Genomic DNA, 6,236 nt, shown 5'->3' with positions numbered 1-6,236 from the left:
AACAAGACAGATTCATAATCTATTGCTAGGCCAATATTCAACACCTTCCCAATCCAAACAGGACATGCAGGACCTTGTGCTCTGTTTGCATTGGCTTTAGGAACCTGGGTTAAAGTCAGGATAGTCAAGATGGTGGAGATCCTCATCTACTCTACAAACAAACAAACATCAAAGAGAAGGGAAATGATTGTAAAACTTCACAAGAAAATAAAAACCAAACTGAAAGATGCACAAAGAAGAGCGGCGATAAAATTAAACAATTGTTGTACAGTCATCCCCCGACATTCAAGGCCAAGGTACCCCACTGCATCCTGGGCCACCTCTGGTCGTCCTGATCTATTCCTTACCACTGAACCCAGATGGCTCTGGAGGAGAAAGTGAGGCTGGTGACTTGGCACAACCCTCCCAACATTTAAATCCAATTCATTTGCAAGTCATGGCATCATCTTCCTGATGTCATGGTCCTCTTTGGGAAGGAAGGACAAACAACGACAACAAGTGTAGTTATTCCCCCAGGCTTTGTCCAGGGCCGCTTTCTCTCTTGCAATATAGTCTCTTCCTAGATGATCTCATCAGCTTTCACAAGTTTAATTAATATTTCTTCTGAAATACATTGCATTACTTTGTATTTAGCTATTTGTGTATAGGTTTCATCTTTCATAGTAGAAACTAATTGATTTGCAGGGCCTGTTTTATTTTTGTCTTTACATATCCAGTGACTAGCACATATAGGTGCTTAATGCATCGTGCTTATCATATTCTAATCTTTCCTTTGTATTTTTTATATTCTAATTTGTCTTACATTTGTGTAACATTCCCCTACTAGACTATGAGCTGTTTGCGTTTCATTTTCTCCCCCAACTCTTCCCCAGTACAGTGCCTTGCACATAGAAGGCCCTTAATAAATGCTGAATTGACTCCAAACAAGCACCAGGTAGAGGAATGGCCATTTTTCATAGCACTGGTGGTAATGAAAAGAAGCAAATCTGAAAATGGGAGTTTTACTCCTATTATAGGTTTCATATACTTATAAGAACCGCAACTTCTCTGATTCTATATTTAAGTATTAAAGGTCTACTATATGCTAGGAATTATGACAAAAGACCAAAAAAAGAATCCCTGATTTCAAGGGCCTTACATTTTATTTATAGTATTGAAGGTTAAGAGTGCTAGACTGAGGAATTTGGGTTTTAGTTGTGTCTTCACTTACATTTTAAGCATTTTCAGGAAGGATCATGTTTTAGCCTTCTTTTTAGAAATTCCTCTAAACACTTAGCACAGTTCTGGGCTTATATAGCAGATGTAAAATAAATAATTGTAGAACAAATAACTGATTTCACAGCCACGAATTGTGATCAAGGGAAGAGAAAGGTAAATTTATCTTTACAAAGTAAACTAGGCAAATTTCCAAGGGGCTCACATATGGCTTCCCTCAACAAAGGGCAAATCCTTATGTGTATGTAGTGTTCTTACAGTAACACTCCTTTGGTGAAGAACTTTAAAAATCCACAGGTTCTTCTTGCTTCCCTGCCTCAAATCCTACCTTCTTCATCTCTTCCTAATCTCCAAAATAAAAGTCCAAACCAAACCAAATGTACACTTTAGTGGAGGAATGCCTTCAGTCAATCAACAATCATTTATCAAGCATTTAATATGTGCCAGACACTGTGGATTAAAAAAAAAGGGGGGAAGATTTTGACCCTCAAGGAGTTTATATTCTAATCAGGAGACAACCTATAAATAACTGTGTCTGTTTTGTTCTCTCTCTTTCTATATATCTATATATCTATATCTTTCTATATCTAAGTTTCTATCTCTTATATATCTATACAAGATCCACATATATCATATATATTACGTATATATTCAACATAGATGAAAGGTTTTGACAGAGGGAAGACACTAGAATAAGGAAGGTTGGACTGGAAAAGAAAAATCTCCTTCACAAGGTGGGAGTTAAGCAGAAGCTTGAAGGAAGCCAAGAAGTAGGGGTGAGGAAGGAGAACATTCCAGCATGGGGAAGAGCCTGAAAAGGCTTGGGAGTCAGGAGATGGAATGTCATATGGGAAGTGTAAGAAAACTAGAGAGGTAGGAAGGGTTCAGTTTGTGAAGGGCTTGAAATGCCAAATTAAAGACTACATTTGATGCTAGAGATAAAAGAGAGATATTGGAGTTTATGGAGCAGGAGAGTAACCAGCTTTAGGAAAGTCACCTTAGCAGCTGAGGTGAGATGGGGTGAGAAGAGTGTTGAGGTTGGGAAATCAACCAGAAGGCTATTTCAATAGTCCAGTTGTGAGGTGATGAGGGCCTGTACCAAGATGGTGGCTCTGTGAAGAGAAAAGGATGTGTATAAAGGATGCTTTGAAGGTAGAAAGGACAAGATTTGGTGGCAGAATGAGGATATGTGGGATGAGTGTGAGTAGAGGATGACACCAAGGTTGCAAGCCTGTATAACTATGTGGATTCTGGTACCTTCAGCAATAACAAGGAAATTTTTGGAAGAAGGGAAGGTTTTTGGGGGAAAGAAGAGTTCTGTGTTGGACACCTTGAGTTTGAGCCACCTATGTGATATCCGATTGGAGATGTCCAAAAGGCAGTTACGGAAACATATCTGAACCAGTCCATAAAAGAATGTGTCATGAGTCCATAGTGATTAAAGACATTAACATAACTGGGTGGGAGAGAAGGGCAAATTATTTGAAAGGGTTCCTGAAGCCTGATTGCTGCACAAAGGTGTTTTGGGTTCCAGTCTCTGTTCTTTGGCTTATGTACTGCGCAAGTCTGAATACACCTCCTTACAGCCTTTCTTTCCTCCTCTGTAAAATGCTTTATTTTAGGGGTTGTTAGAGAAGTGAGATGGAATCATGGCTGTCAATGCCCTTTAAACGTGAGGGGCAGGGATGTTATCGAGGTAGATGAGCTACCATTTCCTTTGAGGTTCAAAGTCAGGCCTCTTAACAAACAGTGCCTGGCCCAGGTCTCTCCATTCCCTTGGGAACAGGGTCTCAACAAGTAGTCCCCAGATCCTTTCCAGCCTTAAATCCTATAGTTCTGCAGGAAGAAGGAGGATGGGAAAAAACAAACAGAATGGCAGAAAATAGGAACCCTTGGCTAAAACCACACCCGGACCGAATGAACTTGTTATCCCTCCTTAGCAGCGCCCCCCCCCTTCGGAAAGAATCAGTCACGTGACTCCACTCCCCCCTCCCCCCCGCCCCGTTTCTCGTGGCTCCTCCTGCAGCGCCGGCGCTTCTTTCTGCCGCCTTCAAAGTCACAAGACTTTACCGTGGCCTTCTGTCTCAATCCTTCCGCCAGTTCCCGCCCCCCCCCCCCCACCCCCCCCCCCCCCCCCCGCAACAAGCACACTTTATGCTCATTTTTTAGTTCCTATAGACACATTCCCATTCCACAGAGAGGTATTCTTTATCTCCTGTGGGAGGTCTAACAACCAGGAGGGCCACGGTAAACCTCCGCGGTTGAATTGGAGGGGTGGGGGGGGGTGGGGGGGGTGTCAGCGGGGACTCTTTTCCGTGGCGGAAGTCTCCAGAAGTTTTTGCAGCGCGCGGCGAGGGAGGGGAGGGGGAGGGGGGGGCGCTGTACGTCCAAGATGGCGGCGCCCTGTAGACTGGAGGAGCTGTGAGAGGTAAACAGCCAAGGGGGAGGAGGCGGTGGGTGAGTATAAGGGTGTCGCTCTTTTCCTTCTCACCGGGGATCCCGGGGTTGGCCCGCGCTCTGGAGGGCTTGTTAGCGGAAGGTCTTGGCCGGAGGAGGGGGCGCTGGTGCTGGGCGTTTGGGAGGAGGGGGGCTTCATTTGCGGCCCCCTCCCCTTTTTCTTTCCCCTTCTCTTCCCTTTGGGGGCCGGGCCCTGCGGGGACTGGTAGCTCCCTAGGAAGAGGGGGGCGGGCCCCTTGGATTGTCCCTCGGACCGCGCCTGACCCCAGGCCCCCCCCCCCTAGGCCCCGGTGCCGAGGGGCGCCCCGAGATGATGGGCCCTCTTCCCTGCTCCTCTCCTCTCCTCATTTTCTGGGGTGACGGCTTCCCCGGGGGTGGGAAACACAGTTTCCCTGAGGAGATCAGCCCACTTGACTCTCTAGGGGGTGGCGAGGGGAAAGGGCCGGAGACCCTATCGGAAGGGTCGAAGAGAGAATGAATGGAGGGAGGGAGGTTAAGTGTCCTGTTGCACTTCAGCCTCATTTTCTCTCTCCCTCCCCCCACTCTGCCTCGGTGGAGATTTATCTTAATTGAGTGCTTTGCACTTGGGAGCTTCAGCTCATTCACAGGGTTTAAAGCTGGAAGAGACCTTAGAGATCGTCTAGTCTAAACTCCTCATTTGTCAAATGAGGGAACTGAGGTCCAAGAGGAGAAGTGGTTTTTGCCCGTTAATTGCTGATGACGTTAAGGTAACTGTCAGCACAAGTAATACTTAAAATGCTATTTGCAGTGACTTCGAACCAACTACAGGTCATCCATTCATTCATTAAGAGAGCTGAGGGTGAAGAGACCTTTTCTGGAGGTGGCTGCTTTATTAAAAGCATTTTCTTTGCATGCAGTGATAAAGGATTTTACTTTGGTGTCAGTGAATCTTCTGTTTTCTAGTTCTGAAACCTTTACTGGGTTTGCTAAATCTAGCTAAATCGTTCATGTCCAGGTTCCCACTCTTGTCATTCAGAGGAGATGGAGTTAGTATTTTGGATTTCGTTTTCTTTCTTTCTTCAATTTTTTTGGGGCGTGGGGTGGTGGAGTGGGGTTTCTTGTCTGTTAACGGGAGAAATAAGCTACTCCTCCACCAAAAGCATAAAATGGCAATATCATAAACATTATATTTTGTATGTATTATCTAAGTATTATGTTAAAAAAAACCATTCAGGACCTTTTTAACAGGTTAGGTCTGGATGCCTCCTTTGCCCTATCTTACCATGTCTTGCATTATACTTGTTTGTGTACGTATTGGATCCCTCCTGTTAAGTAGTAAGAGTGGGGATTGTCCTTTTCTTTCCCATTGCCTACCAGGTTACAGGCACTTTATAAATGTTGACTTGGAGTATAAAAAACTTAATGTAGCAAGGTGTATTTATGCTAGGCTATTTAAGTTCCATAAATAAGTACCCAAAACAGAATATTTTTCTCCAAGAAAATAAGCTTTTGTGTTAGATTTTGACAGCTAGTCAAGATATTATATATATATGTATGTGTGTGTGTATATATGTTGTATATATATATATATGTTTGCTAATGTATGAAGAATTTTAATCTGAGATGTTTGTTTTTTGTAATCTTGGGATGAACTTGTAGTCTTCCAAATTCAAGTACATCCTGGCTAAATGGAATTGTAAATTTCAGGAGGCAGTATTAAACCCATTCTTCAGAGAACTCTTGATTTATGCAGTGAACACCTGTGATCCTTAAATTGAACATCCCTAAATAAACCCTGAATATGCAAATGTATAAACTGATTTGGGGCTGTGTAGGGAAATATACTTTTAACAGTCATGCATCAGGCAAATGAGGCTACTCAACACTGAAACATTCTTTTCTATTGCCCTGGGGAGCTACAGAACCTTCTTATAACCACCTGGTGTAAGCTTAAAGGGTATTTATAGTAGATATAAATGGAAAATACCACCTTCTCCATACCTACTAAAGTTAATATCTTATCCAAAACACAAAACAACTATAGTATGTCATTTCTAAGAAGGTAGATGATGTCAGCTTTTCTTGCTTCATGCATTTCTTGGTGTCATGAAGCACATGATATGTTTTTAAACCCTTAGTTAAAATGCCTTTGTCAGCTTCCTTAACCTGTTCGTTCTAGATTTGAGAACCCATAAACTGCCTCATCATGTGAATCATTGCACTCTCACTGACATATCAAAACAGAGTTCTGGTATATATGGTGTAGTGGTTATGCAGTGTATTACCAGGAAAGACCCTGATTCCTAAGTGTCTCATTTATGCAGTGAAACTGTACAATTTCATCAGTGTATCAGGGCAAATGAATAACTTAAGAGCTATCCAGTATGCCTACAGTAGCAGTTTCATGACTTCTTTTAGGTTTGTATTTGCTCTTTATTTAGGTTAATCTTTATAATATAGCACTGGATATAGATACTCAACAAATCTAGTTTGTTTTCATTCATTCAGCAAATATTTAATAAGTGACTATTGCATGCAGAGTACTGTGAATGAGGTTTTTTTTTTTTTAATTTATCCTAAACTTGGTGCTAGAGGGAACCTAA

General features: G+C 42.6%; 1 protein-coding gene across 1 annotated transcript in view; it reads left to right on the top strand.

Moving 5' to 3' along the window:
* Positions 1-3,602: 3,602 nt before the first annotated feature.
* The window catches only part of TSC1 (TSC complex subunit 1), a 40,117-nt gene continuing 37,483 nt past the window's right edge, over positions 3,603-6,236 (top strand). Inside the window, 1 exon segment of the mRNA XM_036749867.1 lies at positions 3,603-3,643. The gene's annotated coding sequence lies outside the window, so the exon portion shown is untranslated.

This window comes from Trichosurus vulpecula, chromosome 3 (genome assembly GCF_011100635.1).
Source record: "Trichosurus vulpecula isolate mTriVul1 chromosome 3, mTriVul1.pri, whole genome shotgun sequence".
Lineage (NCBI taxonomy): Eukaryota > Metazoa > Chordata > Mammalia > Diprotodontia > Phalangeridae > Trichosurus > Trichosurus vulpecula.
The sequence above is the reverse complement of the archived record's forward strand: the minus strand, read 5'-3'. Positions and strand labels throughout refer to the sequence as shown.